Consider the following 23,575-nt stretch of genomic DNA (forward strand, 5'->3'; position numbering starts at 1 on the left):
TGCAAGACTTCAGCGACAGCCCCCATTACTTCAGTCAAGCTCTTTCTCATAATTTACTTTCTTTCCGTCCATCTGTTTCTCACCTTAGTCAATACATGGACGTACCTTCTTGTTCAGTCCCAACCTCGTGCCAGACACCAGCCCTCTAGGCGACTATCTTCCAATCCTCCGGCAGGCTAGACAGGAAATTCACCAGGCTGCTAATCTTCTCTTGCCTACTCTAGATTCCCAGCCATATGAAGACACCTTAGCTGGATGATCAGTTCTTGTTAGGAATCTGACCCCTCAAACTCTACAACCTCAATGGACCGGACCCTACTTAGTCATCTATAGTACCCCAACTGCTGTCCACCTGCAGGACCCTCCCCCTTGGGTTCACCATTCCAGAATAAAGCTGTGTCCCTCGGACAGCCAGCCTGATCTCTCCTCTTCCTCCTGGAAGTCACAAGTACTTTCCCCTACTTACCTTGAACTCACATTTCTGAAGAACAGTAATAACTTTATGAGCCTCATACATCCCTTCATTCTATTAGGTCTATTGGTCCTTACCCTGCTTTTTACAACAGGGCTTTACACAGTCACCCCCACTACTTGGACTGTGCCCCCAAAACTTGTCATCACTACTATCTTCTGTCTAGTTATACTCCTATTCACCATTCTCAGCTACTCATTAATTCCCTGCCCTTGTTTACACTGCCAGTTTATACTTTTCCTCCAAACCATCATAACTGATACCTCCTGGTCTTACCTTAAACCGCCACCCTTAACTCTCCCTTGGAGTGGATAGAAGATCTTCAGTGGCAAGGTACACTCCAATTCTTCAATCGTGAGGAAGTCCTTTTTTTACTTTTCCACTCACTTTTATCCTTGCCCCCATTCTCCAGTCACTCTCTACCTCTCCCTAGTTACCTCCAGCATACTCTCAATCTCACCCACTCTCTCCTCACTGCCTCCAATCCTTCTCTAGCAAAGAATTGTTGGCTATGCATTTCCCTTTCTTCCTGCTCTTACACAGCCGTCTCCGCTCTACAGGCCGACTGGGCTACCTCTCCTTTCTCCCTGCACCTCCGAACCTCCTTTAATAGCCCTCATCTTTACCCATCTGAGGAACTTCTTTAGTTTCTAGACAGATGTGGTGAGAACTCCCCAGACATTTCGCAACCAACAAGCTGTCACACTTCTCCACATCTACTTAACCCGGCACCTTTCTCCTTATGTCAATTTGATCCCTGCCCCCATATTTGGACCCCTAACCACACAAACAACTACCCCTGTTGCCGCTCCTTTATGCATCTCCTGACAACAGCCTACTGGAATCCCTTTAGGCAACCTTCCACTGTCCAAATGTTCCTTTACTCTTTATCTCCAGAACCCAGCCATACACATTACCAAACAGATGGGAGCATTCCAACTTCACATTAATGATAAGCCCTCTATCATTACTGACAAACTCAAAAACACTGGCAGTCACTATTGTTTAGGAAGACACCTACCCTGCATCTCACTCCAGCCTTGGCTACCCTCCCCCTGCTCCTCTGACTCTCCTCCTAGCCCGTCCCCTTGCTTGCTTATACCCAGCCCCATGAATAGCAGTGAAAGGTTACTTGCAGACACTATGCGCTTTCTCATATACCTGATGAAAGGACTTCCTCAGGATTGAAGAATTGGAGTGTACCTTGCCACTGAAGAGCTTCTATCCACTCCAAAAGAGAGTTAAGGGTGGCGGTTTGAGGTAAAACCAGGAGATATCAGTTATGAGGTTTGGAGAACCGAACCTTTACGCAGTTGCACCATCAATCCCCATTACAACCTCTGATGGCTGCTGCCCTTGCTGGAGCTCTAGGATTTTGGGTGCAGGATTCCTCTTTCAGTACACCCTCTCACCTTTTCACTTGACATTTACAGTTCTGCCTGACACAGGTCTCTTCTTTTCTTGTGGCTCTTCCACCTACATGTGCCTACCTGGCAACTGGATGGACACATGTACTCTAATCTTCCTTACCCCTAAAATCCAGTTTGCAGATGGGAACGAACAACTGCCTGTCCCCCTCATGACACCAACATGACAAAAAAGAGTCATCCCACTAATCCCTTTACTTGTGGGTCTAGGACTTTCTGCCTCCCCTATTGCACTTGGAACTGGAATAGCAGGTGTCTCAACCTCTGTCACAACATTCTGCATCCTCTCTAATGACTTCTCTGCTAGCATTACAGGTATATCACAGACTTCATCTGTCCTCCAAGCCCAGGTCGACTCTAGCTGCAGTTGTCCTCCAGAACTGCCTAGGCCTCGATTTACCCACTGCTGAAAAAGGAGAACTCCATATATTTCTTAATGAAGAGTGTTGTTTTTACTTCAATCAATCTGGCCTACTCAAAGACAGAGCTCAAAAATGCTCTAATCAGGCAACTAATTGCACTGGACCCACCTGGCCACTCTCGAACTGGGTATCCTGGCTTCTTCCAATCATTAGTCCTCTAATACCTATCTTCCTCCTCTTATTTGGGCCTTGTGTCTTCTGATTAATCTCTCAATTCCTACGAAACGACATCCAGGCTATCACCACTCTATATGGCAAATGCTGCTGTTAACAACCTGACGATATCACCCCTTATCCCAAAATCTTACTTCAGTCTCATCTCTCCTACTTTAGGTTCCCATGCCACCCCTAATCCTGATCGAAACAGCCCTGAGACACGTCGCCCATCACCCTTCCATACCGCCCTAAAAATTTTCACCCCAGGTTTTCACTACTCTTTCTCATTTTATTTCTTCATTATTAACATAAAAAGACAGGAATGTAAGGTCCTCTGAGCTGGCCACACCATGGTCAAGCCATCCTGACATTCCCCCCGCTTGTGATAATGTACTTTGTGATATTCCTCATCCTTGTGAATGTACTTTGTAACATTCCTCCCCGCCCTTGTGATAATACACCCTCCCCGCCCTTGTGAATGTACTTTGTAACATCCCCACCCCCTCCTTGTGACAATACATCCTCCCTGCCCTTGTGACCTTGTGAATGTACTTTGTAATATCCTCCCACACTTGTGAATGTACTTTGTAATATCCATCCTCTGCCTGCAAAAAAAAAAAAATTGCTCCTAACTCCACCACCTATCCCAAACCTATAAGAACCAATGATAATCCCACCATCCTTCGCTGACTCCTTTCTCAGACTCAGCCCACTTGCACCCAAGTGAATAAACAGCCTTGTTGCTCACACTAAGCCTGCTCAGGTGGTCTCTTATACAGACGTGCTTAACATACATATCGTGTGGAAAGCATGTAAATTATAGGAATGTACCACTTTTGTCCCATTTTATTTCTCAATTTACTGGACGCATTTATTGGAAGGCACATAACAGGTCTTTGTGGGAAGAAACAGAAAGAAATCACAAAAGCAATTAAGACAGCTTAAATAATGGGATTTATGCAAGTTACATACAAGGATCCTGCATACCTCAAAGACCCCAAAGTTTGTAACATCAATTATTGGGAATAAAATGATACAAGGTTACCACCAATAAACTTATTTTACAGTTAAAACAAAAGTTTTTCTCTTTTATATCTCTGAATTGTTTATTTAAAGACAATTTCAATAGAAATATTTGATTTGGGGGAACTTCTAACCACTAAACGAATAGCAATTATCCTAGTATTGGATCATCTTTGTCTCCTATCACTATCATTTGCTTTCCTATTGTTTTCATTTTTATCTCTTTTCTTAGCCATTGTTTAAACATTAATCAAGTTTTAATTTACTTAACCCTTGTAAAAAGTCTATGAGTTAAGTGCTATCATTCTTCTCATTGTTTTGGTTGGGGCAAAATGAAATATATTCAAGCTCGGTAATTTAAGGACTACTTAATAAAAAGACCATCTAAAAGGTATGGGCAGAATGTAGAATAACCCCAGGGCACAGCAAAGTGCTCTGGGTTTCACAACAGTTAGGAGGCACTGTTACCATCCTTAGGCCTGAAAGATACAGAAAGGACGTAAATACTATTTCCCTAACATAGAGTGAACTGTTTTGGTAAGGGCTGTTGTGGGGGATATGACCTTCAGTGAAGGGACAGAGCCCTGGGACCTCATAAGAAGGGAGCTAGGAGCATAAACTCTCCAGCTCTACGCTCTTCTTTCTCTAATTTCCTTTGAGTGCTTCCCATTGCCCAGATCCAATTTGAAACTAAAAGTCAAGATAGCTTATTGATGCATTCCATATAGGTCAGTCTCTGCCTCCTAGGACACAAAACAGAGTAGAGAAGGGTGGATATTGGTCTACAGGGGCAAAATAAAGGTATTTAGCATAATCACCTTACACTACAGTACTACTACACCATTCTGTCTCCAGCGGTAGGTGGTTAGAAAGGTAGGTAGATAGTCAAATATTTTATGGAGCAAATAATAAAAATGTATACAGGCCTTTTGCAAACTAACCAAAAAATAAAAATAAAAAAAACGGCAAAAAAAAAAAAAAAAAGCTTTTTATAGGCACATATCATGTTATTTTTGGAAATCACTATTAAGAACTGTAAGCTTCCTTGATTGTTACAGTGCTTAAAAGCATCCAGGAGATGGCAGCATTGGTAAGGTATTTAAAAATCAAATGTTAAAAATATTTTTCACAATTATTCTTGATAGATAATGAGCTTCCTAAATGGAATAACGTTTTAAAGTATGGTTGGTACTAAATAACTAAAAATGCAGAAATGCTACATTAGTGTCAAATAATAGCGTGGCTTTATGCAGGTTGTAATTCAAGAGTACAGTCACATGCATTATGACGGTTCAGTAGATGATGGGCCTGAAAATACAACAGATTACAACGGGGCTGAAAAATTTCTATCGCCTAATGACGCCTAGGATAATGGGTGTGTTTGTGTCTTAGTTTGTTATTTCTTTTTTCATTTTTTTCTTTTGAGACCTGGGTCTCGCTCTGTCACCCAGGCTGCAGTGCAGTGGTGCTATCTTTGCTCTCTGCAGCCTCCGTCTCTGGGGCTCAAGCGATCCTCCTGCCTCAGCCTCTGGGGTAAGATTCCAGGCATGCACCATCACGTCTGGCTAATTTCTATATTTTTTTGTAGAGACCGGGGTTTCACCATGTTATCTAGGCTGATCTCAAAGTCCTGAGCTCAGGAGATCCTCCCACCTCAGCCTCCCAAAGCGCTGGGACTACAGGTGTGGGACTGTGTGCCCAACCTGACAAAAACAAGTTTAATAACTAGAGGCAACTATTCACAAATCATATACAAAATATCATATGTAAGATGTGGTGGCTTATTAAAAACTAGATATCACGGACATCATATCAGTTATGAGGCAAAAAAAATTAATCTGCCTTTAAATGTTATTTCTAAATTGTTTTAATCATTTCCAACATTGAAACATAAATTGTTAAAGATACACATAGATGTCAATATTCTGGCCCAGGTACTTAACTGGGTAGAGAAGACAAAATGCTAAAAAACAATCCGACCTTCTAAACCCTCAGCCTGAGATGGAGACAGAAAACTCCAATGAATTACAATACAATTCGATCTGACTCTAATAGCAAGGTGCCATCTAAATGGGAGGGCCAACTTGCCTAACTCCACCTTGGGAGACAGGTAAAGCTTCACCAGGGAGGGAGGACAGAGCAGATTTTGAGAGATGAGCCTGCGTTTGCCAGGATAGGGAGCAGGCCACTGCCTGCAGAAAGAAGAGCAGGTGTGGGGGAGGGTAGACATGAACTAGCACAGCCTATCCCATTGGTTAACCAGAGGCAATATTGCCCCTAGGGGAGATTTCGAAGTGTCTGGTAACATTTTTGCTTGTCACCACTGGAGAAGTGCTACTGGCAGCTAGTGGGCAAAGGTCAGGGATGCAGCTAAACATCCCACAGTGCACAGACAGTCAACCACGACAAATGAATTATCTGACCTCAAATACCGTCACCGTTGAAAAACTGCTGTAACCGCAAATGGCATCTCTTTGAATGGCAAGGTTACAGAGAGGAATAGAAAAAAGACAAGCGATGATCCAGGAACGTTTTCTAAAAGGGGGCGGGGATAAAAGTAAGGAAGGTTTATTGACTCCCCTCCCCCAAAGAAAGAGGAAAAAAGAAAGAAAAGTTTAGATTTTATTGTAAATGTGAGAGAAAGCCAAACACAATCAGATTTGCGTACTAGAAAGATTGCTGTGACTGTGGGAAGAGAATGGACTGAGATGGCGACGCTGAGAAACAAAAGAAAATTGGTATTTTAACAATTCTCTTTTCTTTATCAAGGGGAATATCTTACAAATGAAAAAGTAGAAGTAAGGCTGGTAAGAGGAAATTGAAACTCTAGATTGATATCTAGATGGTAAGAGGGCAAGTAGCTGCTCCAGTGATTTCAGGATTTGTGATGAAGATAAATTAAACTGCCACGTCTGCGCCTCACTTCCTGAATCCCTCCCTCCCACTGGCCTGCAACGCTGCCCCTCGCTCCTGTCTGGCGTGGTTCCTTAAAGCCCTGCATTTGACTCCATACCTTGGCTCCCATTCTTTCTTTATCCCACTAGACTGGCAACCCAGATTTGACTTGCTCTTCCAGTTCTGACTTGGAAACTACCCATTAGCCCTTTGCGCAGATGCTGAGGGTTAGAAATGCCCCACTCCTTAGCCCCAGGCACAGTGAGACTAACCCCGCAAGGGTGGCGGTGAAGGGGAGGGAAGAGTTTGACAAATCTCCTCCCAAGTGATACGAGAATTTATGGATGAGATTAGCAAAATGCTCTTGTTAGTCCAGACATCAGAGTAAGAGCCAAATTCTGTTTCCTACAGTGTCCCCACCCGATCATCCTGCCCCTCAGTCACCCAGCCCAGCTATGCTGGCCTCCGTCTGCCTCAGAGTTTGCATTGGCTGTTTCTGTCTAGACGAAAAACAGAATTCCCTAGAGAGATTTCATAAAATGCCCGGATCTGACCCTTACATCCTTTTACTTTTCCTTCTGGGTTTGGCTTTCTCTTTCTTCTTTCCTTCCCTTTCACTCATATCAGCACCTCTACCCCACCCCCAACTCTTACCACACTCATGTCAACAACTGGATATGTGTTTGTCATGTTTTCTCCTTGTTCACATAGACTATTTAAGTAAATAAGAAAAACCTGAGCAAGAGAGAAACATGAGGATGATAGCCCAGCTTTACTCTTCTACCCCTCCCCATCTCCTTATGATCCCTACTAGCTGGACCCAATTGGAACCAAGAGAGCAAGGAAGCTCATTGGTGCAAGTCACGTAGGTCAGCTTCTGCCTCAGTTTTCCCTGATGTTGCAAAATTGTAATTGCACCAATTTATACTTCCATCAGTCTAGAAGAATTCCAGTTGTTCCACATCCTTGCTAATACTTAGTATTATGATGCTTCAGAAATTTAGCTAATCGAGAGCTGGGTACAGTGGCTCATACCTATAATCCCAGCACTTTGGGAGGCCGAGGCGGGTGGATCACTTGAGGTCGGGAGTTCGAGACCAGCCTGATCAACATGGCAAAAATCTCGTCTCTGCTAAAAATACAAAAATTAGCTGGATATGGTGGCACACACATGTAATCCCAGCTACTTGGGAGGCTGAGGCAACAGGATCACTTGAACCTGAGAGGCAGAAGTTGTAGTGAGCTGAGATTGCACCACTGCACTCCAGCCTGGGTGACAGAGCAAGACTGTGTCAAAACAAACAAACAAACAAACAAACAATGAACTAAAGAAATTTAGCTAATCTAATGGATGTGTAATGGCATCTATATATTGTTTGACTTTTTGTTTTTGAGATGGAGTCTCGCTCTGTTGCCAGGCTGGAATGCAGTGGTATGATCTTGGTTCACTGCAACCCCCACCTCCCAGGTTCAAGTGATTCTCCTGCCTAGGCCTACCAAGTAGCCAGGACTACAGACGTGTGCCACCATGCCCAGCTAATTTTTGTATTTTTAGTAGAGATGGGGTTTCACCATGTTGGCCAGGATGCTCTCGATCTCTTGACCATTGATCCACCTTCCTCAGCCTCCCAAAGTGCTGGGATTACAGGTGTGAGCCACTGCGCCCAGCCTAATTTGCATTTATTAACAGTGAGACTAAAACTGGGCACTGTGGCTCACACCTGTAATCCCAGCACTTTGGGGGGCCGAGGTGGGTGGGTCACTTGAGGTCAGTATTTCAAGACCAGTCTGGCCCAAATGGTGAAACCCCATCTCTACTAACACAAAAATTAGCTGGGTGTGGTGACACATGCCTGTAATCCCAGCTACTTGGGAGGCTGAGGGCAGGAGAACTGCTTAAACCTGGAGGCAGCAGTTACAGTAAGCCGAGGTCACACCACTGCACTGCATCCTGGAAGACAGAGCGAGATTCTGTCTCAAAAAAAAAAAAAAAAAAAAAAAAAAAAAAAAAAAAACCCAGTGAGACTGAATATGCTTTCAGTCAATAGTGTATTATCTGTTTAAATCTTTTGCAATTTTTCTTTTCGATTCTTTGTCCTTTATATACTTATTTGTAGAAGTTCTTTAAATCAGCAGGGTGTGGTGGCTCACGCCTGTAATCCTATTACTTTGGGTGGGAGGCTGAGATGGGTGGATCACGATGTCAGGAGATCAAGACCATCCTGGCTAACACAGTGAAACCCCATCTCTACTAAAAATATAAAAAACTAGCTGGGCATGGTGGCACACACCTGTAGTCCCAGTGACTCAGGAGGCTGAGGCAGGATAATCGCTTGAACCCAGGAGGCAGAGATTTCAGTGAGCCGAGATTGCACCACTGCAGTCCAGCCTGGGCAACAGAGTGAGACTCCATCTCAAAAAAAAAGAAGTAATTTAAATCTTCTGACTAGGCCAGTTATGGTGGCTCACACTTGTAATCCCAGCACTTTGTAAGGCCAAGATGGGAGGACTGCTTGAGCCCAGAAGTCCAAGACCAGCCTGGGCAACATGGCAAGACCACATCTCTATTTTTTTTTTTTTTTTTTTTTTTTTTTTTTGAGGCGGAGTCGCTCATCGCCCAGCCTGGAGTGCAGTGGCGGGTCTACAGAGCTCACTGCAAGCTCCGCTACTCCCGGGTTTCACGCCATTCTCCTGCTCAACCTCCCGAGTAGCTGGGACTACAGGCCTTCGCCACCTCGCCCGGCTATTTTTTGTGTTTTTTACTAGAGACGGTGTTTCACCGGGTTAGCCAGGATGGTCTCGATCTCCTGACCTCGTGATCCGCCCGCCTCGGCCTCCCAAAGTGCTGGGATTACAGGCTTGAGCCACCGCGCCCGGCTATTTTTTTTTAATTAATATATTTTATAAATTAAAAAATAAAAATTAGCCAAGTGTGGTGCACACCTGTGGTCCTAGCAACTCAGGAGACTGAGGTGGGAGGATCACCTGAACCTGAGAGGTCAAGGCTGCAGTGAGTCATGATCATGTCAATGCACTCCAGCCTGGGTAACAGAGTGGGACCCAGTCTCAAAAACAAAAACAAAAACAAAACAAAAAAAACTTCTGGCCTGGCACAGTGGCTCATGCCTGTAATCCTAGCACTTTGGGAGGCCGAGGAAGGCGGATCACAGGGTCAGGAGTTCAAGACCAGCCTGAAACCCCGTCTCCACTAAAAATACAAAAAAATTAGCCAGGCATGGTGGCAGGTGCCTGTAATCCCAGCTACTCAGGAGGCTGAGGCAGAGAATTGCTTGAACCTGGGAGGCAGAGGTTACAGTGAGCTGAGATGGTGCCATTGCACTCCAGCCTGGGCAACAGAGCGAGACTCCATCTGGGAGAAAAAAGAAAAACAAAGCTGCTATGAAAATACAAATATTGCGAACATTTTCTCTCAGTCTATAGACTACATTTTCATTTTGTATGTGGTATATTTTCACGAAAAGAAGTTTTTATTTTGTTTTATTTTTTGAGACAGGGTCTCACTGTCACCCTGGCTGGAGTGCAGTGGTATGATCATAGCTCACTGCAGCCTCCAGCTCCTGGTCTCAACCAGTTCTCTTGCCTCAGCCTCCCAAGTTGCTGGGACTACAGGTATATGCCACCACATCCAGCAAATTTTTCTGTTTTGTTTTGGTAGAGATGGGGTCTTGCTTTGTTGCCCAGGCTGGTATCAAACTTCAAGCAATCCTTACACCTTGGCCTCCCAAAGTGTTAGGATTATAGGAGTGAGCACTGCGCTCCAGTTAGAAGTTTTAAATTTTAATATAGTCAAATATATCAATTCTTTCATTGACTTTAGAGTTTTATTGGAAATGGGTGTTGAAATTTATCAATTATCTTTTCAAAATCTGCTAAGATTATTTAAAACTTGCTAATATAACTAATTATACTGAGAGGTTCCCTGATGTTGAACTATCCTTGAATTCCTACAGGAAGTCCTAATTGGGTATTTATTTTTATTTTTTTTATTTTTTTTTTTTGAGACGCGGTCTTGCTCTGTTGCCAGGCTGGAGTGCAGGGGCACAATTTCGACTCACTGCAACCTCTGCCTCCTGGGTTCAAGATATTCCCCTGCCTCAGCCTCCTGAGTAGCTGGGACTACAGGTGTGTGCCACCACGCCCAGCTAATTTTTTGTATTTTAGTAGAGACGGGGTTTCACCATGTTGGCCAGGATGATCTTGATCTCTTGACCTCATGATCCACCCACCTCAACCTCCCAAAGTGCTGGGATTGCAGGTGTGAGCCACCGTGCCCAGCCCCTAATTGGGTATTCTTTATTATTAATACCAATTTTTAACTATTGGATTATACTCACTAATATTTTTATATAAATTTTGGATCTAATTTTGTTTTTTCCTTATTAGTCTTTGGTATTAAAATCATCTAACTTTATAAAAATAATGACAGAGATGTCCAACTTTTCCATGTCTGCCTGATAACAAAGGCCTTAGTTAAGTTTATATAAAGGAATCTTCCTTGGTCAGGCACTGTGGCTCACACCTATAATTCCAGCACTTTGGGAGGCCAAAGCAGGCAGATTACTTGAGCCTAGGCATTTGAGACCAGCCTGGCCAACATGGTAAAACCCCATCTGTACTGAAAATACAAAAATTAGCCCGGCATGGTGTCCCCCGCCTGTAGTCCCAGCTACTCGGGAGGCTGAGGCAGGAGAATGGCGTGGACCCGGGAGGCGGAGCTTGCAGTGAGCTGAGATCCGGCCACTGCACTCCAGCCTGGGCGACAGCGCGAGACTCCGTCTCAAAAAAAAAAAAAAAAAAAAAAAAGAACAACCTTTTCTTGGGGGCCTTAGTAAAACATCTCTCTCTCACTCTAGTAAGAAGACATTCCTTCCACAGTAATCTATGCAGTGATATATGACTATATGTTTAACTGGCTCTTAAACCAGAAAAACATGATTTGTAGCATTTGCCAATAAGCCACCATGGCAAATTTTGAGCTACCATTGTGACATCACTAAACATGGACTTGGGAAGAAATGTCCATGATTGCCTCTTGGAAGCCGATGAAAGTTAGTTCCAGCATACTATTGAATCAAGGTCCTTCCTCTACAAATGTTAGAGAGTTATGCCAGATTGTGGAGAAATTAAACTGAAATTAAAATGTTACAGAAGACTGGACTTTACCCTGAAGGTAAAAAGAAGACCAGATGTTACCCTGAAGATAAGAAGAAGACCGGACTGCCCTTAGACAGTAGAATCCTCTCCTAGACTGTGGACCTCCGGGCCTTCTCTCCCTGACCCCCATGCTTTGGAGTGCCTTTCTCACATAGTTTCAAGTCTTGTCCACTGCCTGAGACCAGGCAAAGTGACAGTGGCCTCATGTCCATTTAAGCCCTTCAGGGCACTCTCCAACACGCTACCTGTCATGTGGTTCCTCTTCTACTCTCTCCCCCAAGTGTGGTTTCCCAGATGTCCAGAGGAGCTCCTGGACCCATGCTTACACTGTGGCTGTAGTCAGCCTACTTCTAGAAAGATGCCTAGTAAGAGCAGTATTATTTTGTGGGATCCCACAAGATTGAACTGCTGATTTTGAGTGACTCCAATTGTTTATATGGACAGGGACCCTCATATAAAAAAGTATTTGCCTTTTACAGTTAAGCTGGGTATAAAGCCATAGGGTTAGTACTAGACTACTGTAATAAATAGGAAAAGGTGACTGAAATGAAATGAAGGGCTTAAGGACTGACTAATAAATGAGTGTGAGAGTGGGGTTGGGGAAGGGACACTGATTTAAGTCATTTATATAGAAGCAACATGAAAGTCCTCACAGCAATAACTCTGTAAAGGAACTTATGTGAAGAAAAAAAGCAACAGAGATTAAGACTCAATCTTAAAGTTGTAAATACATTTGAGAAGTGGGAGAAAGGAATTGGAAAAGAATACGAAGAATGGGTAGTCAAAGGGTTAAGAATTGTTAAGGATATGGAGCAATCCTCATTAATGATGGTTTTCTTTCAATTAAATCATCTTCGTGGTTTTAAAAAAATCTTAGTATAATGTATAAAGTCAAATAATGAAAAACTGTTCCTAGGAGCATTGTTTGTAAAAACTAAAAACTGGAAACAATGAAAATATAAATGTGGTTATAATGCAAAACTATACAGCAATATGTGAGCATACACAACATTATAGATGATTCTCACAAACAATGTTGAGTGGAAAAAGTGAGGTCCAAGGGATAAAGTTCATTTTAAGTTCCAAAACAGGCCAAATTAACCTATGCTGTCAATATTCAGGATAGTTGTTTATTTTCGGGAAAGAGGAAGTGGTGATTGGCAGGAACACAAAGGGAGCTTGGGGTTCTGTTAATGTTCTATTTCCTGACTTGGGATTTGGTCAGAATGTGTTCCCCTTGTCAAAATTCATAAAATCATTGCTCTATATACTTAAAATGTATGTACTTTAGTCAGTATAAACTATGCTTAAATGGAAAGTTTATTTTATAATGTAAAAGATACCTCCAGCTGGGCACGTGGCTCACGCCTATAAGTAAACCCAGCACTTTGGGAGGTTGAGGCAGGCAGATCGCTTGAGCCCAGGAGGTGGAGACTGGCCTGGGCCACATGGCAAAACACCACCTCTACAAATAAAAAATTAGTTGGGCGTGGAGGTGTGTGCCTGTGGTCCCAGCTACTCAGGAGGCTGAGGTGGGTGAGCTGAGCTGAAATCATGCCACTGCATTCCATCCTGGGTGACAGAGCGAGACCCTGTCTCAATAAATAAATAAATAAATAAATAAATAAATAGTACTTCCAACTTTCCAAGGCACCCTAACCTCTAGTCTTTTTTTTTCTTTTCCCCCCCCCGCTTTTTGTGGAGAACGGGGTCTTGCTGTATTGCCCAGGCAGCTCTCAAACTCCTGGGCGCAAGCTTTCCTCCCGCCTCTGCCTCCCTAAATGCTGGGATGAAAGGCATGAGTCACTGCACCCGGTCTAGCCTCTAGGCTTAATTTCCAGAGGTAAACAATATATTAACAATGCATTATCCAGCCGGGCGCGGTGGCTCATGCCTGTAATCCCAGCACTTTGGGAGGCCAAGGCGGATGGATCATGAGGTCAGGAGATTGAGACTACCCTGGCTAACAGGGTGAATCCCCATCTCTACTAAAAAATACAAAAAAAAAAAAAATAGCCAGGCGTGGTGGCAGGCACCTGTAGTCCCAGCTACTTGGGAGGCTGAGGTAAGAGAATGGCGTGAACCCAGGAGGCGGAGCTTGCAGTGAGCCAAGATTGCGCCACTGCCCTCCAGCCTGGGCAACAGAATGAGACTCCATCTCAAAAAAAAAAGAAAACAAAGAAAGAAAAAAGAAAAGAAAAGAAAGCAAACCTCTCAAAATAATCCTTTGCAGTGAAGTTCAACTTTGTACTCCTTAAGATGATGGCTGGTGCATAGTTCTTTGGGGGTTCAATTTAGCATTTTTAGTAGAGAAATGTACTTCCATACACTTCATTCTTCAAAATTAATAACATATTTCTTTTACTCTTCCAGAGATGATGGAAAGAATGCTGAATTGTATAAACAATGCCAGCACTGTCCTATAAAACAATGAACCAGTATCCTTCAAGATACCCAGTGACTCAAGATTAAAGCATAATATATTGGCATTAGAAGAAAATGTAGACATCACGAAGTAGTATTTACTGCATTTTGTCTGCCATCATCTGTTCCTCATTCTCTTGATAGCAACACCTTGATTTTCCTTTGGAGGACGCCCTCTTCCCTATTCTGAGTCCCTGTGTTTCTTTTATTTATTTATTTATTTTTTTGAGACGGAGTCTTGCTCTGTCACCCAGGCTGGAGTGCAGTGGCGCAATCTCGGCTCACTGCAAGCTCCACCTCCCGGGTTCATGCCATTCTCCTGCCTCAACCTCCCGAGTAGCTGGGACTACAGGCGCCCGCCACCACGCCCGGCTAATTTTTTGTATTTTTTAGTAGAGACGGGGTTTCACTGTGTTAGCCAGGATGGTCTCCATCTCCTGACCTCATGATCCGTCCGCCTTGGCCTCCCAAAGTGCTGGGATTACAGGCATGAGCCACCGCGCCGGGCGGAGTTCAAATGAAACACTTCACCCCCATCCTAGGTCCAGGAGTGGACATATGACCCAGGAACGAACAATCAACATATCCCATTTCCCTGGATCTAATGATTATTCCAAAGATACGCACATGTTCCTCCCCAGGCCAAGGAGGAGCAACTGCGGAATACTTTGCTAGAATCATTGAGAAAAAGATGTTTTCTTTGCATTGGAGTTATTAAATAATAAGAATATAATTTAGAGTTGTGAAAGGCAAGCACATGAAAGCCTATTTAACATGATAAGGATTGGACAGAGTCTCAATGATTTCACGTAGGTCCTGAATCCAAATGCATCCAGAAATAGTGCTATTACAGACTAGATTGTGCCCCCTCAAAATTCATATGTTGAAGCACAAACCCCCAGTGTGAGTGCACTTGGAGACAGAGCCTTTAAAGAGGTCATACTGGGTGCGGTGACTCACGCCTGTAATCCCAACACTTTAGAAGACCAAGGCGGGTGGATCACCTGAGGTCAGGAGTTCGAGACCAGACTGGCCAACACGGCGAAACCCTGTCTGTACTAAAAAACAAACAATACAGCTGGCGCAGTGGCTCATGTCTGTAATCCCAACGCTTTGGGAGGCCGAGGTGGGCAGATTACTTGAAGTAGAGTTCGAGACCAGCCTGGCCAGCATGGTGAAACCCCATCTCTACTAAAAATACAAAAAAATGTAGTTGGGCATGATGGCACATGCCTGTAGTCCCAGCTACCTGGGAGGCTGAGGCAGGAGAATGGCATGAACCCGGAAAGTGGAGGCTGCAGTGAGTTGAGATCACGCCATTGCACTCCAGCCTGGGCGACAGAGCAAGACTCTGTGTCAAAAAGAAAACAACAAAAATTAGCCAGGTGTGGTGGCGTACTCTGTTGTCTCAGCTATTCAGGAGGCTGAGGCACAAGAATCACTTGAACCCAGGAGGCGGAGGCTGCAGTAAGCTGCGATTGCAGTACTGTACTCCAGCCTGGGTAACAGAGTAAGACACCGTCACACACACACACACACAAAATAATAATAATAATAATAATGAGGCCAAGCACAGTGGCTCATGCCTGTAATCCCAGCACTTTGGGAGGCCGAGGCAGGTGGATCACGAGGTCAGTACATTGAGACCATCCTGGCTAACTTGGTGAAACCCTGTTTCTACTAAAAATACAAAAAATTAGCCAGGCATGGTGGCACACACCTGTAGTCCCAGCTACTCTGGAGGCTGAGGCAGGAGAATCGCTTGAACCCGGGAGGTGGAGGTTGCAGTGAGCTAAGATCGCACCACTGCACTCCAGCCTGGGCAACAGAGCAAGACTCCATCTCAAATAAATAAATAAATAATAACAGCCCCTAAAACGTGGAATCGGCTAATTGAGGTGAGGTATAAGGTAGTGAGAAGTTCCCCACTCCCCAGTTAGGAATGATTAGCAATTACTGGTTTTTGGTAGAAAAATGCCTGGCTAGATTGCTGCCGATTTTATATTAGGACTCTTCATGTATTAAACAATAACAAGGCTGGACGTGAGCCACACTTTGTTTGAACCTAGCTAATCCAAAAACAGAAAATATAAAAAACACAGTTTTGCCTATGGTTAATAATCCAAGATGGCCAAGAATCAGTTCTGGCTTTCCGGGATTAGAATGTCAAAATTCTATACCCAAAAATAAAGTGAACGCTAAGGAGGCCAGGATACTGATATCCACAGATCACTCCCAGTTACTTCCTGTTATTCATGCCCTGGATGACAAAGAGGACAATTGTTCTCATTACAAAGAACCAGTCAAAAGAATGTAGCCAGAAAAGAAGCAACTGTCTCACTCTGCCTCTCCACTTCGGATAGGGCCATGATAGAAGTCAACAAGCTACAATGTAGTGGATGGTCCAAGCACCAAAGTTTGTTTTAAAAAACAAGATAAAAATAATTCTGGTTTTGGTTATAAGCTTGGGGAATGTGAATAGAAAACAAAAAAGTACTAACATTATACATAAGTTGTATTGCTTTAGAAACCCTAAGCCTGGTCAGGCGCAATGGCTCACTCCTGTAATCCCAGCACTTTGGGAGGCTGAAGTCGGTGGATCACCTGAGGTTGGGAGTTCAAGACCAGGCTGACCAACATGGAGAAACCCCTTCTCTACTGAAAATACAAAATTAGCTGGGCGTGGTAGTGCATGCCTGTAATTCTAGCTACTCGGGAGGAGGCTGAGGCAGGAGAATCACTTGAACCTGGGAGGTGGAGGTTGCAGTGAGCCGAGATCGCGCCATTGCATTCCAGTCTGGGCAGCAAGAGCGAAACTCCCTTTAAAAAAAAAAAACAAAAAACACCCGGAGCCTAAAAAAGAGGGGAACTCTATTCTAATGGCCGCCTCAAACCTTTCTCTTTTTTTTAATATGGAATGCTGGAATGCTTCACGAATGTGTACGTAATCCACGCAGAGGGACCATGCTAATCATCTCTGTGTGGTTCCAATTTTAGTATATGTGCTGTTGAAGCAAGCGTTCTTTCTTCTCTTTTGAAAACGGTAGTTTTTTACTGTGGTAATCCTGTTTTCCTTTCATTTTTGTGCAATAGATGTTTCAGGATGATCAAATATATTATTTAGCTATAAGTTCCAAAATCATGAGGCCTTTTAGAATAGTGCTATTCAAAGACTATAAAGCTATGTTGCACTTTTGCAACTATAGACATATATGTGATACTTCTGAGAATTTTTATTTAAGCCAAATAAAATAAAGCAAAACACCATTATCTCTTGAACGTTGCCATTGTCACTGTATGTTTTCATGGCCAAGCCAAAATTCTTTCAGAGAGGCTAATAGGAAAGATAGTATTCCATACACAGGTGAGAAAATTATGGATGACTAGTACAGATTAACTAAATTATGCAAAGGCATGTATCGAGGTAATGACACAATAAAGACAGGAATTCGTGGCTTTCTCTGTTTTCATTCAGGGGCAACAAAAGACTAGGCAGCAAAGCTGGGCATGGTGTTTCACACCTGTAATCTCAACACTTTGGGAGGCTGAGATGGGAGGATCACTTGAACCCAGGAGTTTTAGATCAGCCTGGGCAACATAGTGAGACCTCCATCTCTACTGAAAATCAAAAATCAGCTGGGCATGATGGCATGTGCCTATAGTCCCAGCTACTAGGGAGGCTGAGGTAGAAGAACTGCTTGAGCCCAGGAGGTTGAGGCTGCAGTAAGCCTTAATCGTGCCACTACCCTCCAGCCTGAGTGACAGAGTGAGGCTCTGTCTCAAAAAAAAGAGACCAGGCGGCAGTTACTGACACCCTACCTTACTACCCATCTCTGGGCAGTATCTCTTATTAGCCTATCTTTGAATTTTTATTAGGGTGACACCAGCAACAGTCCTATACTCCTAAACCAGGTAAGGGGAGAGAGAGCTGCAGCCAGAAACAAGGAGGGAAGGGATGAAGATGGAAAGGAGAGAAAAAAATGAATGCCAACTAGTCTTCCTCTCCTCACTTTGGTAGTGATAAACTCTTGCTCACTCCCTTTGTGCACTCTGGTAGAGAAGCAGCACATTCCATTTAGTTATGCCTCTGTTAGCGTGGTGAGTGTTATTTAATTGCAGAAAACAAGTTGGAGATAAGAGTGAGATTCAGGAAGGAAATTAGTCTCCTTTCTTTTCAAAAATGGTACAAAAATAACAACAACAAAACCATACTTAAGGAAGGAAGTAGATGGAACACGATAATATGGAGAACCATTATTCCTTCCCAGGTTAGGCAGGAGAGCTAGGATCTAGTCCTATCTGGCCACACAAAACACATGGTTCGAGCTTTTTGGAGTTCCGTTTCCTCATCTGAAAAGGCAGGGGGGTTGGAAGGTTCAAATTTTGTATTAAGATACTTTGAAGAAGTAATAACTATTTTTCATGAAAGTTAAAGGGAGGCTATAAAAATAAACTAAGATTTATCAACACTTACCTTGTGCCAGGTAATTAGCACTAGGATTTTTAAAGCACAGGCTCAAACATCCTGGGTTTGTTTGTGTTCTGCCTTCTACTAGCTGTGTGACCTGGGGCAAGTTACCTAACTTCTCTGTGTCTCCTTGTCCCCAGCAGAAAATGGGAACAATGGGCCAGGCGCAGTGGCTCACGCCTGTAATCCCAGCACTTTGGGAGGCTGAGGCAAGAGGATCACTTGAGTCCAGGAGTTCAAAACCAGCCTGGGCAACATAGCAAGACTTCATCTCTACTAAAAATTTAAAAGTTAGCCGGAAGCAGTGGTACAAGCCTGTAGCCCGAGCTACTCTGGAAGCTGAGGCAGGAAGATCACTTTAGCCGCAGAGTTCCAGACAACAGTGAGCTATGACTGCACCACTATACTCCAGCCTGAGCAACAGAGAGAGATCCTACCTACAAAAAATAAAAATAAAATGGGAACAATGGTACCTTCTCCAAAGGGTGGCTATGAGGATGATGGTTTATATATACAATGTGGTTTATACATACTATATATACATATATATCATAACAGCAAACTGGCACAAAGTATTGCTCTGTAATTGCTATTATAATTATTACAACTTGCTGGACGCGGGGGCTCACGCCTGTAATACCAGCATTTTGGGAGGCTGAGGTGGGAGATCATGAGGCCAGGAGTTTGAGACCATCCTGGATAACACGGTGAAACTCCGTCTCTACTAAAAAATACAAAAAAATTAGCCTGGTGTGGTGGCGGGCGCCTGTAGTCCCAGCTACTCGGGAGGCTGAGGCAGGAGAATGGCGTGAACCTGGGAGGTGGAGCTTGCAGTGAGCCGAGATCGCGCCACTGCACTCCAGCCTGGGCGACAGAGCAAGACTCCGTCTCAAAAAAAAAAAAAAAATTTATTACAACTTTATCATGATATTTTTATAGATGAAAAAACAAAATAGATGAGGAAACCATGGCTTCAGAGCTCTGAGTTTTTCTGACCTCAATATTCAGTCTCTCAATTATTGATTACCCCTGTACCAGTTAAAAGAAGTGAAAGTTGGACGGGCCCAGTGGCTCACGCCTGTAATCCCAGCATTTTAGGAGGCTGAGGTGCGCAGATCACCTGAGGTTGGGAGTTCGAGACCAGCCTGGCCAACATGGAGAAACCCTGTCTCTACTAAAAATACAGATTAGCCGGGTGTGGTGGCGCATGCCTGTAATTGCAGCTACTCAGGAGGCTGAGGCAGGAGAATCTCTTGAACCCCAGAGGCAGAGGTTGTGGTGAGCTGAGATCGTGCCATTGCGCTCTAGCCTGGGTAACAGGAGCAAAACTCCACCTCAAAAAAAAAAAAAGAAGTGAAAGTCACAGAATTTTGCAGTCAGTTAGGGAAATCCTACCAGTTTCACAACGAGTCAATCAAAACCTTGCAATAAATACACAATAAAGCTGTGTTTCAAAAGTCCTTCAACACCTAGCATAGCTTTTAGAACAGCTAATTTGTTTATGTGAAGAAATGCTCCAGGCAGTGCGCAATGGCTCATGCCTGTGATCCAAGCACACTGGGAGGCAGAGGAGAGTCACTTGAAGCCAGGAGTTTGAGGGCAGCCAGAGCAACACAGAGAGACCCTGTCTCTGTGAAAAACAAAAAAAAAATAGGCCAAGTGTGGTGGCTTATGCCTGTAATCCCAGCACTTTGGGAGGCCCAGGGGGGTGGATCATTTGAGGTCATGAGTTCGAGACCAGCCTGGTCAACATGGCGAAACCCCATCTCTACTAAACATACAAAAATTAGCCAGGCTTGGTGGTAGGCACCTGTAATCCCAGCTACTCGAGAGTCTGAGGCAGAAGAATCGCTTGAACCAGGGAGGTGGAGTTTGCAGTGAGACGAGATTGCACCACTGCACTCCAGCCTGGGCAACAAAGTGAGATCCTGTCTCAAAAAGAAAAATAGAAAAAAATAGCCAAGTGTGGTGGTGCATGCCTATAGTCCCAGCTACTCTGGAGGCTGAGGTGAGAGGATCGCTTGAGCCCAGAAGTCAAGGCTGCAGGGAACCAGGATCAGGCCACTGCACTCTAGCATCAGTGACAGAGTGAGATCCTATCTCAAAAAAAAGAAAAAAGAAAAACAGCCCCAAAGACATTACTCTTGTGTTGGGCTGAAATCCAGTGAATTGGTAGCCTCTCTCTCTCTCTCTCTCTCTCTCCTGAAGGTTTTCAGGGATGTAAATTGCCTACTTGAAATTCTGTGGCATTAAATCTCTGCTCAGATGAGCCTCTGGCCAGAAGTAGAATCCTTTTTTTTTTTTTTTGAGACGGAGTCTTGCTCTGTCGCCCAGGCTGGAGTGTAGTGGCGCGATCCCAGCTTACTGCAACCTCTGCCTCCCGGGTTCAAGCGATTCTCCTGCATCCCCTCCCTAGTAGCTCAAATTACAGGCACCTACCACAATGCCCAGCTAATTTTTGTATTTTTAGTAGAGACAGGGTTTTGCCATGTTGGCCAGGCTGTTCTCAAACTCCTGACCTCAAGTGATCCACCCACCTCAGCTGGAATTACAGGCATGAACCACCTTGCCCCGCTAGGATACTTTTTTTTTTTTTTTTTTTGACACAGAGCCTCACTCTCTCACCCAGTCTGGAGTACAGTGGCACGATCTTGGCTCACCGCAACCTCTGCCTCTTGGATTCAAGCAATTCTCTGGCCTCAGCCTCCTGGCTAGCTGGGACTACAGGTGCGTGCCACCACATCCAGCTAAGTTTTTGTGTTTTTAGTAAAGGCAGGGTTTCACTGTGTTAGCCAGAATGGTCTCAATCTCCTGACCTCGTGATCGGCCCACTTTGGCCTCTCAAAGTGCTGGGATTACAGGCGTGAGCCACCATGCCCAGCCTGTGTCTGTGTGTGTGTGTGTGTGTGTGATGAAGTTTTGCTCTTGTTGCCCAGGCTGGAGTGCAATGGCATGATCTCGGCTCACTGCAACCTCCACCTTCCAGGTTCAAGCAATTCTCCTGTCTCAGTCTCCTGAGTAGCTGGGATTACAGGCGCCTGCCACCACCCCTGGCTAATTTTTGTATTTTCAGTAGAGACGAGGGTTTCTCCATGTTGGCCAGGCTGGTCTTGAACTCCTGACTTTCAGGTGATCCACCTGCCTCGGCCTCCCAAAGTGCTGGGATTACAGGCATGATCCACTGGGCCTGGCTGCCAGGACACTTTCTTAAAGGAGGAATTGGTAAATTCTTTCCCTGTGGTGATAGGGGCAGTTTTGATAAAGGTGGGAAGGGGAGAACCATGTGCATGACTCCAGACTCAGAAACCAAAACCCAAGCTGAATTCCCTCTCAGAGTAAAATCAAGTACTACAGATGAGAAAACACAGACTCTTAAGAATTATAGGACCAGCGTGTCTTCTCTTAGGGGATAAAAGCTGTTTGACAGCGTCTGCAACTAGTGGTTCACGACACGTCCATCATCTACTTCCTCAACAAGCAGGAACTGTTCGAGGAGAAGATCACACACAACCCCTGACCACCTGCTTCCCTGAGTACACAGGGGCCAACAAGTATGATGAGGCAGCCAGCTGCATCCAGAGTAAGTCTGAGGACCTGAATAAGCACAAAGACACCAAGGAGATCTACACACACTTCACATGTGCCACCGATACCAAGAACATAGTTCGTGTTTGATGTCATCACCGATGTGATCATCAAGAACAACCTGAAGGACTGTGGCCTCTTCCGAGGGGCAGTGAGACCTGACGGGATGGGCCACCACCAACTCTGTACCCCGCAACCCCTGAGGAAGATGGGGCAAGAAGACCATGCTCCCCGCCTGTTCTGCAGCCATTTTTCTCTTCTTTCCTTTGTTCTCAGCTCCCCCTGTCCCCTCAGCTCCAGACATAGGGGAGGGATTGCCACAGGCCTCCCTGTTTGAACCCTGCCCTTGTCTGAGGTGCTGGTAATGGCCATGGTACTCCCTTTCTGGGCATCTGTTCTGGTACCCCCCAGAAGTTGTGAAGATTCCATTCTACTTAGTAGCTCTCATTATGTAAAGAGAAATCTTGAAATAAATCAGTTGTTCCTGAAAGTTCACAAGAGTAAGAAAATAGACTGAGTCTTGCTGGCAGGGCCCAGTGGCTCACGCCTGTAATCCCAGCACTTTGGGAGGCCAAGGCCCAGTGGCTCACGCCTGTAATCCCAGCACTTTGGGAGGCCAAGGTGGGCGGATCACGAGGTCAGGAGATCAAGACCATCCTGGCTAACACGTTGAAATCCCGTCTCTACTAAAAATACAAAAAAACAATAGCCAGGCATGCTGGCGGGCGCCTGTAGTCCCAGCTGCTGGGGAGGCTGAGGCAGGAGAATGGCGCGAACTCGGGAGGCGGAGCTTGCAGTGAGCCGAGTTCCCACCACTGCACTCCAGCCTGGGAGACACAGCAAGACTCCGTCTCAACAAAAAAAAAAAAAAGAAAGAAAGAAAGAAAAGAAAACAGACTGAGTCTTAAAAGAACTACATGGTATAAAAGAAGAATCCAGAAAGTAGTAGACTGGGACCAGAGAAATAATATTTGAATTTAACTCATCTGTTCAACAAATATTTGCTCCTTGCTAACATTTTGCCAGGTCCTGTGCTTGTTATACAGTTTTGACCAGATAGACATGGCCTTAGGGGACTTGAAAAGCTAGTTGCCAGTAAAGGGGGAGAGTCAATATACAAGAAGACAAATATATGTAATTGTAAGTTACAGTGGTACTATAACAGAAAAAAAGAGGTTGCCATGTAAGATGATAAGAAGATACAAGAATTGGCCGGGCGCGGTGGCTCAAGCCTGTAATCCCAGCACTTTGGGAGGCCGAGACGGGCGGATCACGAGGTCAGGAGATCGAGACCATCCTGGCTAACAAGGTGAAACCCCGTCTCTACTAAAAAATACAAAAAACTAGCCGGGCGAAGTGGCGGGCGCCTGTGGTCCCAGCTACTCGGGAGGCTGAGGCAGGAGAATGGCGTGAACCCGGGAGGCGGAGCTTGCAGTGAGCTGAGATCCGGCCACCGCACTCCAGCCTGGGCGACAGAGCCAGACTCAGTCTCAAAAAAAAAAAAAAAAAAAAAGAAGATACAAGAATT

At 44.6% G+C, this 23,575-nt stretch overlaps 1 non-coding gene and 1 pseudogene across 1 annotated transcript; one reads left to right on the forward strand and one right to left on the reverse strand.

Annotated features, from left to right (window-relative positions):
* Positions 1–16,908: 16,908 nt before the first annotated feature.
* Positions 16,909–17,011, reverse strand: LOC116269013. The gene has a single exon (XR_004176339.1). It is a non-coding gene; the product is annotated as a U6 spliceosomal RNA (small nuclear RNA).
* A 4,732-nt stretch (positions 17,012–21,743) lies between these two features.
* Positions 21,744–22,626, forward strand: LOC108581192 (annotated as a pseudogene).
* Positions 22,627–23,575: the final 949 nt, after the last annotated feature.

This window comes from Papio anubis, chromosome 9, assembly GCF_008728515.1.
Source record: "Papio anubis isolate 15944 chromosome 9, Panubis1.0, whole genome shotgun sequence".
NCBI lineage: Eukaryota > Metazoa > Chordata > Mammalia > Primates > Cercopithecidae > Papio > Papio anubis.